The 12,814-nt window shown below is 41.2% G+C and overlaps 1 pseudogene; it reads right to left on the reverse strand.

Annotated features, from left to right (window-relative positions):
• Window positions 1-1,659: 1,659 nt before the first annotated feature.
• Window positions 1,660-3,206, reverse strand: LOC127199888 (H/ACA ribonucleoprotein complex subunit DKC1-like; annotated as a pseudogene).
• Window positions 3,207-12,814: the final 9,608 nt, after the last annotated feature.

The following is a 12,814-nucleotide window of genomic DNA, read 5'->3' on the forward strand; positions in this document are numbered from 1 at the left end:
CGGCCAGAAGAGGGCGCCAGATTTCGTTGTAAATGGTTGTGAGCCACCATGCGGTTGCTGGGAATTGAACTCAGAAGGCAGTGCTCTTAACCTCTGAGCCATCTCTCCAGCCCTAATTTTCTCTGAGGTCTGAAAGATTGCGCCCATTGCCTCTGTCATTTGGCTATCCTTATCCATTGCTCTAGGTTCATTAATTTCATGATATAGTTCATTTAATGTGTGTTATTATAAGTACTATATTACATAGATGTTGTATTTATTAAAGAAAATAAAAAAACATCATGGTGTGGAAATCGAGAAAGAAGAAGGAAAGAGACAGAATTTTCTATATGCTTTCAGCTGGGAACTTCTTAATTTATTTATTTTCATTTTTATTGAAAATAGATTCTTCTCTCATAAATATATCCCAAACACAATTTCCCCTTCCTCCGCCCTTCTCCTAGTGGCCCCCTTAGGATTCTCTTCAGAAAAAAAAAAAAGCAGGCCTCCAAAACACTGAGCTGATAAAGTGACAGCCAAGCAAGCATGAGGAACTGAGTTCTGATCCCAAGCAACCACATAGAAAGTCAGACATGGTTAGGGCTAGCAAATCTGTAAGTGACATGTTAAAAGAGACACTATCCCAAGGGATGAGAGAGAGAGAGAGAGAGAGAGAGAGAGAGAGAGAGAGAGAGAGAGAGAGAGAGAGAGAGAGAGAGAGAATGGAAGATACCTTCTTTCTATCTCTGAGTTTCATATGCACATATACACATGGACATATGTACACCATCTAACACACACACACATACACACACATGTACAACTGTAATTGTCTTTTTTAATGATCCCCAGATTTAATAAAAATATTTTTGTTTTTGCTCTGCCACTCCAAGATTAATGTCAATTTGTAAACCTAACAGGAATACTTTTGTATTTTAATTTATTATAACTTATTCAGATTACATCCTGATTGTTATTCCCTTTAAAAGCCACAAATTTCATTCTCCCAACAATGAACAATTCCATTCTTCAAAAGAAAATGAGCATTAAAATAGTAGGATATAAGAACACTCTGGCTTCCATCACAAACACAAGTAGCCAGATAGAGTTGGATAAATCCTGTTGTACACAACAATGCATGGAGTACTAGTCTGTACACCATGGACGACATCCGGCCAACAGGATCCATACCTGATACCAGAATAGAGCAGTCCTCATAGGCCACTGGCGTTAAGATTTCCCCAGTGAACATGGTTCAATTATACTTTTCTTTTACTCACAGGAGGTTCTATACCATTTCATTTAGCAAATTTAATTTTTACAAATGTTAAAAACAAGTAAACTAGGAGAGGACTACCTGTGGCATTGTTTAAAATGGCCACTAGTTAACAGCTGCAGACAGCTACTAGGCCGCGCGTCATCTAAATGTGCAGTGTCCTCATTCCAGCAAGCAGAGGGATTGGTGGCAAAAATCTGCTTTCATCTGTCATATCCTTAAAACAGGATAGGAAGAGATGAGATGGACACACTAGCTAACCACTGAGGTCACAAGTGGCAGCTGAAGTGTCCCAGAACTCTCTACTCTGTTTGGGACCTCTGTTCTCCCTCAACAAAAGTTTCCTCAATAAGGCTTTCATTTCTCCTCATAGCTGGACATAATGCTTCAAGAAGTGGCTTTTACTATTCAGACATCTCTTCCACAACTTTTCTTTTCTCCTTCTTCTTCTTTTTCTCTTTGGTGGTGTCATTGTCCCCATCTCTAGCCTTGTCCCCACTTTCTAGTGCAGCTCTGGGATTCTTACCTCTTCTTTTCCTTCTTCGGCTGAGGAACTGCTGGGAAGTTTCATCACTTTCCTTCTCACTCTCCTGCTCCTTCTTTGTGACTTGTACTGCTTCCACAGCTAAGTTAGGGCCTCGCACTGCTCCAGCAACCAGTACTTTTCTGCCAGAATCACTCTAGTCAATGTAATCCTGTTCCCAGGTAGCTGGAGTGTTGTCATGCTGTGGGTTTTCCCATGCTTGTCCAGAAGGCCTTGCTTGATCATCATCATCTTATGACTTGCCTTTGAACCTAAACCCTACTTACAAGGATAGGTGTCTCTCTCCATAATCACCCTCTTAATCTTGGCTACTATACCATGGTACAGGTAGAAATCACTGCTGTAGTCATCAATGCAATAGCCATGGAGAGAATGTCACCTTTGGTGGTGGTGACCACAATCTCCCGGTTGGCCTCAATGCCACCCTCGTGTTGGGGAACACCAGCATGCATGATCTTAGCCCCATGGCTGGGCATTCACTGCTCTATCTTTCATAACCAGATGTTTATGAGACATCAACAGCTTTGCTAAAGGGTAAACAACATGCCTCAAGTAACTCTCATCCTTATGGTTATCATACTGCCACTAAGCATCAAGCACATTATGCATTGTCACCATGTGGTCCTTTTCATTCATGACGCCAGGACACACCCTCTGAGGTTCCTGCAGCTGACCACCAACTTCAGGTAACAAGCCAAAGTGTACGCATGTTGCGCCCCAATGTAGGTGCCAGCTTCACAGCTCACTCAAAAGATTCCTAATCTTCTTTCAGGGTCATAGTCTATCATTTTCCTCTCGTAGAGAGTCCTCACTCGAAGCTGCCTCTTCATTGTGGCAATAAGTGGGGGTCGCTGAAACTGTGCACCTGCCAGGGTTGCTAGGGCCCTAGAAAGCTGAGTACAGTCTTCACTAGCATTGAAGCTGGACAATTCCCACATACTCTTTGCCTGTGCTCTGTTCCGATTTCACCAAACAAGTGGCTCGTTCAGTGTACAGATTTAAACAACTAGTCACTTTGGGATCCAGTGCGACACTGTGGCCTGTCATCTCTACTCAATGCATTCATTGGTTCCAGGCTACCACCTCGTGTGAAGAGGTGGCCAGAGGACTTGTTGGGATTAGTGAAAGACGTCCTGATATATATATATATATATATATATATATATTCCTCAGCCATCCTCTTGAGAGGATTTGAACCACAAGAAATGGAAATACAGTGTGCTGTGCTTATCAAAATTCTTTAGTAACAACGGCCACTGAGCAGTGTCCAAGTGAACCACTGTGGATTCTGCTTTAATAAGAAACTCTTTCAGTATGTTATATTTCAGCTGCATCTTGTAATGGCTTCCAATTCTTTTCCTTCTTATGTTTCTTTGGGAAAGTACCTTTACCTTCTGCATCTGCCATCTTGCACTGCAGAGCATGCCACACCCTGTAATTGTTTTAACCTGATCTTGACTGTTTTGTAAAGAATACTTATAAGAACTTATAAGGATCTTTAGATTTCTCCTTATTAACACTCTGAATTCCAACATCAGAGTAGGTAAAATATTAGTAGAAACACCCAGGTGAGACTATAAAAAAATCTACAATTGATAATTAACTCTTCTACATGGGTTAATGAGGTTTTATTTTGTTTCATTTTCAAGCATCAGTAAAGGTCAAAACATTAGCTATATGACTATTAGAGATCCTTAACCTGCAAAATAAAATAAAAGAAAATATCATTATTCTATTTGTATTTAGCAAGAAATACTCTGAGAAGAAATCTATGAGAACAAAACATTTTATTCCATTTAAAGATACTTTATTTGAATAATTTGTCTTTTTTTGAGTCAAACTATTAAAAGTATATTGGGGTGGCCCTAAGTTAGGTGGACCCCAATAATTTCAAACTCAAAGATATAAAAGTATTATTTGCCCTTCCAGAACTTTTCCATGCCCAAATCTGAAGAATGGTGACCTTTCCAGCAATGGCAGAGACACTGGTTTTGGTGGTTGATGAGTGGAATCTGAGACTCGTCATGGACCTCCATCACCATGCAGCTGTGGGAGGGACCGCCCCACCCCCACGAAGCACGCAGGCTTTCTAAATAGTCTCCCCACCAGCCATAGACCTGAACACAAAGGGAGCTTTTCTTCACCTCATCTAAGGGAGTCACTGTTCATGTGTTAGAGTGTTGGACCAGCCTACTTAGCACGATCCCCAAGTGCCAAGCTATGCAGAAGCATAATGAATGAGCAACAGGAAAAAAAAAAAAAAAAAAAAAAAAAAACCTGAGTCTCCATTTCCATAAACACCATCTCTCTTTGGCGTCCATTCTACAAATTAAGCTAAGCACTCTGTCCATATACACCTATGAAACACATCCATGATATAAGGAACACCTAGCTGAGGAGCGACGCCTCTCCGGCATGTGGTTTTTAGCTTTTCCTAAATTCACTGTCTTAGCATCTCCTGCTACTCTCTTGCTCAGCGCTCTCCCTCTCCTCTTTCCTCCTCAGGCCCCCTCTTTCCTTTTCTCCTCCCATGCTAGATCATGTAAAGCTATAAAAAGAAAACAAAAGAAAACATTTGCGTCTATTTTCAAGTAGGAAGGAGACAAGCTTCAAGACAAGGAGACTCCCTTACAGCCAAGATGACTGACAAATTCTTGCGGCTTTCTCCAAAAGTCAAGCCAAGAGCTAACCAGCGACCAGGCTTAGTTCTGGCAACTTAGCAATGCCTGGAAATGAGTGCAATCATATCCTAATAGCTATTTGGATAATTGTTCATGTGAGTGATCTGCCAACTAATGTTGGAAACAAATCCTTATTACAAATATAGCATGCGCTCTAATCTGGAATATATTAAAATGTGATTTCTATAGTTGCCTGCTTCTAAACTGAAATCACAAAACCATTTATCACATTTGCTTTTAAAGGGAACAAACTTTAAAATGCAATGGTCACAGGGAGAGGTATGGACGTAGAGTTATAAATTTAATGTTTCAAGTTAAGATATCTTACCTGAACATAATATTTCTTAATGGCTGTTGTCTTCTGAATCAATATTAGTCTAAAGAACAATTTTATTTTTCTAATGAATGACTCTAATCCTAGTGCTTGCATATTAAACTTACCAGTGACTCATGTTAATCCCCCATACTGGTGATAAAATTGAGATGTACGTATTTATGGATGTTGATTAAATTGGAATGAGTAAAGCTTACTTACCAGAAGTCTGGAACTAGAAATCAAGATTCCCAAACATCTCCTCCTTTTGAGGTAAAGGAATCAGAGCTTAACTGCTGCGGTGGGACTCTTGGATGGCCCTCATAAAGTTCGGGCAGAATGATGTTGCCAACCATTCATAAAGAGGTGCTGTGGCAGTCTGGAAAATAAGCAGGGCTTTGCACATGAGATCCTCTTGGTATGACTTCTAATGTATAGCTTATACCTGTGGAACCGTGAGTTGGATTCTTTCTCTGAATGTCAATGCCTTTTGCATTATGATGAGAATAAGAAAGTCATTTCCTCTTCGCGCTATTGTAGTTCTTAAACAGAGAAGCACAGGTAAACTGGCAAGCACAAAGCAAGCAACTGATCGATTAGTTTTTCCTTATCTGTGCACTGGGAATCTTTGAGAAAGATAATCACAGCTTGATGGTTCTTAAATTTGAGCACCCTTGGCATGGACCAGCAGGTTCATGAAGGCTCCTAATACCTTCCAAGATGCTGCATCAGAGCAGTTCTTTTCAGCCTGTGGGTTGCCACTCCCTCTTCAGGGGGTGTCAAATAACCCTTTCACAGGGGCTGCAACTCAAATACCCTGCACATCAGACATAAGCATTGCAGTTCAGAATAGTGGCAAAATTACAGTTATGATGTAGCAATGAAAGTCATTTCATGGTTATGGTCGCAACAGCATGAGAAAAGGCGACGGGAAGGTTGAGAATCACTGCACTCTAGAGTGGGGCATAGAGGAATGTTGTACCTTTGTCCTTGACACTACAAAGATTGCACGTATACGTATTCCTCTCTTGGGGTCTACAAGCTAGGTGCACCCATCACTCAGCACTTTCCTCTGTCCTTTTCAGCGACCAACCCAGATTAGCCCAAGTCCCCAGTGCCATACAGAATCGCACGCCGGAGGACATGCCCAGGCTTCTGTTCAGTTTGGTGTCTGGAAACAAAAGGCTATTAAAATCCCACTGGTGAGTCAAGAGATTCCCACAAGAACATAAGGCCTGGGAAAATTCAGACTCCTGGGGAAGAGACTAAAAGGTTAAAATCACTTTTCGTCCCTCTTTTTTATTCGGTTTCTCTAGAGTAGGAAGAGACAAGAAAGACACCCTGTGCGCCAGCTTATCAGTGACTCCTACGCATTTCGAAAATCTATTGAAATATATTTGGTGGCAGAAATGCGTGTGACTGAGGCATCCTTGGGCCCATGGGGTTTTCTAGAAATGGGGCTTTGTTTTGTTCCATCACATGAAGAGAAAAAGGTAGCTCAATGGTTTTTACCTGGAATACATAGCTGACCTTAGATTTACACCCAAGCTATACCTGTGCCATAGGTTAAATGAGATGACCAAATAAATTAATAAATGTGGCTAAAGAAGCCCAAAGAGCATATGTGTGTATATAAAGACAGTGAGAAAAAGCAGAGAACAACTGACTGCAGGCTACCCTTGTCCATTTGACACATCTATGACACAATTCCTATCCCTAGCGTCAGGGAGCATCTTGGGAGAGGGTGAAAAGAACCTATAAGAGCCCGAAGAGCAGGATATGTGCTGTGATGTAGTGTCCTCTCTTTATGACAGGGAGCTACACCCATGAAGTCTTAACAACGTGGTGATATAAGCAAGACTTGCACAATGACAGTATCAGTTGGCATCCCAGCAAGGATGGAGGAAATCCCAAACAGCTCCACCCTTAAATGGCAGCTACAGGTAGTTGATAGCTGCCAACAGTGGGAGAATCATTCTTCTCCAGGAACAAGCTCCTTAATAGGTTTTCCAATCCCAAGTATTGCACCCTAAACAAACATACATGAAAGCAACCCTAAATGCACTTGACAAATTCAAATTCCCCCCTCTCTCTCTGTCTGTCTCACTCTCTCTGTCTTTCTGTCTCTGTCTCTCTGTAACTCTGTCTCTCCTCTCTCTCTCTCTCTCTCTCTCTCTCTCTCTCTCTCTCTCTCTCTCTCTCTCTCTCTCTCTCTCTGTGTGTGTGTGTGTGTGTGTGTGTGTAAAAATAATAAAGAAAATTTAAGAGGGGAACATGCAAGGAGTTGGAAAAAGAGGGACGGTGTGGAAGTGGTGTAAATACAGTATTGTTGTATGAGATTTTTAAAGATAAAAGTTATCAAGGCACAAACTCAGTTGTTTTCCATTTCTCAACATGCCAGTTCAATCAACAGAGAAAATGTATGCCAGAACCTCCCTATATTCAGAGTGCTGGACAAAGGTGATGATTGCAGTGAGTTAAACTTGGTCCTTGCCCTCGGAAAACCTTCATTGTGCTCATGGGAATGGGAGTAAGTACCAAACTGCATCTTATGCTCCATCTTAAGTACCTTCGGGCTCCTACTGTGTTCCCACCTCAAGGAACCAGTTGTTAGCAGATGTACTGGGAGCTGCATCAGATAACATGGTTGCCTCACTAAGAGTCCTCTTCTCTGTACTGTGTGTTGTCTGAGAAACATTTGCAGCCATATTTTCTAAGACAGAAACGAGAGCCTGAATACCCAACATGGTATCTCCAAACAAGGAAGAGATGAGGGTTGTAACCTCTCCTGTGGCTCAGGCCCAGTTCCTTTCTGCACAGTATCTCAGACTGTTCTCTCAAGATACCAAGCTTAAGCTTTGTGGCTTTCTTGCCATCCTATTAACTCATCTGTGTCCCCTACTCAGGGATCCTATGCTCAACTTCACAAATAAACCCATGCACACAAGTCCTGTCTCAATCCCTGACACTTTGTGTCATAGGTCACCTTGGTTGTCACTTGACTGGAATTTAGAGTCACCATAGAAAGAAACACATGGAATGTCTGTAAAGAAGTATGTAGATTAGATTAATGGAGATGTAAAAAAAAAAAAACAAAAAACAAAAAACATATTAAATGTGGGTGACACTTTCCTGTCCCCTGGGCTGGAATCCTAGGGTGAATAATAGAGACCAAACAGAGCTTCCTAACAGTGGATGTCATGTGACCAAGGTGTCCTATCAGCATGAATGACCCTAAAGCCAGATAACCCTAGCAACAAACACTTGGCCATTCTTCAATCTCAATTCAGAAGTTTCTACTCTGGATAGTTGTTTGCTGTTGTTGTTGCTGTTGCGGTTGTTGTTGTTTGGTTTTCTTTGCATGTCTGTCAATTTTTTTGGATGGATTTACATAGGCTAATTCCTCCTGTACTACTTAATTTATATTGAATTTAAAAATGAAACCTAGGCTCATACTCCTTTTCAGGACACTGTACAGAATGCTTCCTGGTATTTGCGAATATCCATCTCTGACTGTGGTTCTTTGTGGACCGCCTGCTCTCTGTTTCACAGCAGGGGTCACATCCAAAGCGATTTGGATTTCCATTGGCTCCCTCATCCACTCTGTGATCTGCCGTGACACTTTGCACTTCGTGTACTCTTAAATAATGGTTACTAAAAAAAAAAAAAAAAAAAAAGGAACAGCAAAATGGAGAGGTGGAGGACATAACATCTTGAACTAATATGGCTGAGGGTAAGGAATTATCTGCACAAGTCCAGGAATGCCACTGGGCTAAGCTCCCTTAGCAGCATTACACATGTCGGCATCCGTACAGTGAATACCGGAGGTTGCGCGCACATTTTCATTAAGATGCACTCTTTCTCTTTAAGTGAGCTTTGGCTTGCTCCAGATGTGCAATGGTAGCCATATTTCAACTCTCCACCTTCACACCTCCCACCGGTGTTAACCTCTTTTCCCCAAGATTTATGCCTTTTTTTATTGTTCCGCCTGGAGCCATGCCAGAGCCCAGGATCAAACCTCCCAATCTCACCAAACTTCTAGGTGAAGGGGGAGGAAATCAGACTTGGTGGAAAGATCTGGTCTGGTGATGTGGGAAAGGAAATGGCTTACCTGTCTCCATGGAAACCTGGGCACCTCCACCTTGATACTGAAGGAGTGAAATCTGTTGTTCGTTCTGTAGTCCTTAATTCCAACAAAGGCAGCAGGTTCTGCGGGCAAACATATTGAAGAAATCTATAAGAGCTCTTGCTTGTCTATCACTGTACAATTCTTTTTAATCTTTAAATTTTTCCATGTGCATGAATCTTTAGCTGCACCAAGTGAGTGCCTGGTGTCCATGGAAGTCAGAAGAGGACATTGGATGCCCCAAACTGGAGTTACACACAATTGTGAACCACCAGGAATGTTGGTGCTGGGAACTGAACCAGGTCCTCTGGAAGCACCACAAGTGTTCCTAACCATGGAGCCATTTAACCACAGCCCCAGCCCTTCTCTTCCTCAACTTCTTAACACAGCACATTAAAATGCACGCTGCATGTCAAGTTCAGGATGATAAGGAATCTCTATACTCTTAAACTGATGAAATTATTGATCGAAACTGCTACAGGACTTAGTTAATTCTCCTTGGGACTATTAGTGGCGGCATCAGCTGAGTCTATGGAATCACTTCGCGAAAACGGAGCCAGCTTGAGGGCTTCTTTCCACCGTGCTTTAGTACTCATCAAATGCTTTTGAGGGAGAATTAGTTTACATTAAGTAAATACGGAGCCTTAGTTGTCTGTGCCATTAGCAAGGAACCTTGCAATGATGTGGCTAAGTGGCTCTATGCCACATAATCAGCTGGAGAGCACACGGATAATATGAGGGTCAGGCTTAGGAGAAATGCTTGCTGCACAACCATGAAGTTCTGAGTTCAAAGCCCCAGCCAGCTTCTATATAGTTCCAGCCCTGGGAAGAGGCAGAGAAGGGTAGACGACTCCAGAGACTTTCTGACCAGCCTACCTAGCTAAATTGGTGAGTACTAGGTTCAATGAAAGACTGTCTCAATCTATAAGGTGTAGAGTTACAGATAAAGGTATCAGTGTTTACCTCTGACCTCCACAAGTGTATGTGCACTCTTGCACATATGTGCTTGAAAATGAACAAATGAATAAACACAATCTTACAAAAAGAAATGATGGGTGTCAGAGCTTACTGGAAAGATAGTAAATCCCTTTTCCAAGGATTGCCAGTATCTGCAAACTCCTTTTTGAGTGACACGCTTCCTCTATAAGAAGAAGAGTTCTCACTGACAAAGGCTCTGGCATGACTCCATCTCCCCTTAATTACCTGACCTTGGTCTGACATAGCTTAGCATCTCATTTTTCTTATCTGTAAAATGGTGATGCCAAAAATGTGACCCGGGGAAGATGCCCAGCATTGCAGTTTTCCTCATTGCTACTTACCACATATCTGTTTAAGAGCCTTCCATGGTGCATTGTAAAGTCTTCCAAAGAGAAAATCTCCATCCTGGAAACAGACCTGGGAGTGGCAATAACATAGATGCACTCCATAGATGAAATGTCCAGTATTCGCAACATCCGTCACCAAGGTTATACAAGCAGTAAATGATGCTAGGGAGAAGAAGCATGGTGATCCTTTGACCTGTCTAATTCCCTGCACATCTTATTAGACCCCGGGGATGCAGTGTCTGTGGGTTACTGCCCACTCTTGGGTGGCCTTTTTCCTTAGTTCAGCTGCCTGTGAGATGCCCCTACTCCCCTAACCAATCTCAGCTAACTCACTGATTCTCTAAGTTGGGACGAGTGGGGTCCTTGCTTTGGTTGTCCTTGGTTCCCTACCCAGGTTTTGGGTGGGCGGAAGCTAGCATGGCAATGGAAGATTCTGAAATGCATCCAGGGACTGAAAGCTGTAATCTTCAGCTGCCTTGTCAGGACTGACAGACACTAAGTAAAAGTAGAGGCAGATCACTTAAGCTTAACATATCAATAGCATCTGATGCAGCAAGAGTCAACTTTCAATTAATTTAAATTTCTTTATTTGTATTTCAATGTCCAGCACTTGATTCAGACACTAGAAAACTTTTAACAGAGCCTAGAGCAGCTTGGGGATATTAATAAATTTGTTTCAACAATACATTTTGTTGACTGAAAATATAAAGATCAAGCATTTCCAAATAAATTTGATGTCTGAGCTGTTATTGGCCAAGACACATTGGCCATTGATTTCATAATTGAATAGTGGCTTTGGTACAGTTGTTGATAAAATGTGTGTGTTGTGTGTGTGTGTGTGTGTGTGTGTGTGTGTGTGTGTACATGCACAGATTACCATGTAAGCTATATAATCAGGCATATATATCTACAAGACACCTAATCTAAAACCATTGCTTTCAAACATACATTTTCACAAGTTCTGCCAGCGTACCATGGCTGTTTTGGAAAAGGAAACTCTAGCTGCAAACCCCCCAGGTGCTGTTGTTGAGCGCAATCTCCCCCGACACACTGACATTAATATATTTGACTGCTTCCCTTCTCAAGCTATCTTCTGGTCTCAACATACCCTGCATACTCTCTTGAACGTTAGAAACTCAGAATAAAAACAGTAGTCTTTGGGGCTTCCTAGAGTTAGGAGTGTTCTAGTACGGAACTCACTCAAGATTTTTTTTTCCCAATGTAACTATCTCGTGATTATGGACAAAGTACCACATGAAGCTAGTTAGGGCTGGTTTCTTTTCCATTCATTTGACATGAGATGTAGAGAGCAATGACCACTTGAGCATTCCAAAACAACATTGAATAGGTTGAGGATCAATCAAGCAGTGTCCAGAATCACCCTGGTGTCTTATATTGATTTCTTGAAGTGGTCATTGAGATGGATGTCTATGAACAAAAAGCCCATAGAAGCGAATGATTTGAGTCAAACATGGCTTCTTCCAGACTCAGAGAAACGCCTCTTTACTTCTGCCCCGCTGCACAGACTTTTTACCCCTCGGTGTTGATCTACTGTTTCCTTCGCTCATTTACTCCTAGACTGCTGCCAACTGCAGACGGTCAGTTGTGTACCAAATGATGCCAGGTGATTTATTACACGGAAAGATGCCCACTGCCATGAAGGGAAGGCTTTGCAAAACCGTATTTTTTTTTTTTTTTAATCTGAATCTGAAATTTCTGAGCTAAAAGATTAAACTTCCAGCATATTCAGTGTCCAAACTCAGTGTTTACATTTCAGCGGAAAAACAAATGATTAACAGTGATGCTGTACAGTGTCTTTCTATATATGTTAAGCCAAGGTAGGCAAGCTGGCTCAGAAGCCGACATGAGTACACCACCTGTTTGCACAAGCCTTGCAAGCTAAGAATAGATTTTACATACTTTAAAGGGTTTCATTTTAATGACCATAGAAGTACCAATATAATATTTTTTCACCTCTTTTATAGAAAATATTTGCCAACCCTGGCATTAAGCTATAAAAATATTTTTATTGTCTTCTGAATTCAATTGTTGATTTTTATCATAAAACATTAAGATTGAAATTAATGGTATTCCTATAATAAATTTTATTCTTCAAATTGGGGAAAGACAAAATATAGTTAATTTGAGAAATCTGGTTTCTACATTATCTGGAAAATCTATAATATGAAAAATTCTGATTTAAAGAGAAAAAAAAGCATTTGAATATGAACTCTTAAACATCCAGGAAAAGTAATGTACTTTATATAATGTTACTATATAAAGTGATCTGGTACAAAAGCCTCCAAACTCTGCTATTTAATCAAGTTTTCTTATTAATCTCTCTGTGTTATGTATATGCAATGCATGCACATGTCTGTTTTATATTTCACAGTGTAGCATACCTGATGAGTTTCATTCCTTAAACATTTTTCTGGCAGTGGAAGCATCAGCCTTAAATTGGCCTCGGCAGAGCTAAGTGGTCCCTGGCTTCTTCATACAGGTGTTTGGAAGTTTCCAGTGTAACAATGAAGCAAGACCAAAGACCCAATAACAAACAGCTGAATGGATCA

Source organism: Acomys russatus, chromosome 16, assembly GCF_903995435.1.
Source record: "Acomys russatus chromosome 16, mAcoRus1.1, whole genome shotgun sequence".
Lineage (NCBI taxonomy): Eukaryota > Metazoa > Chordata > Mammalia > Rodentia > Muridae > Acomys > Acomys russatus.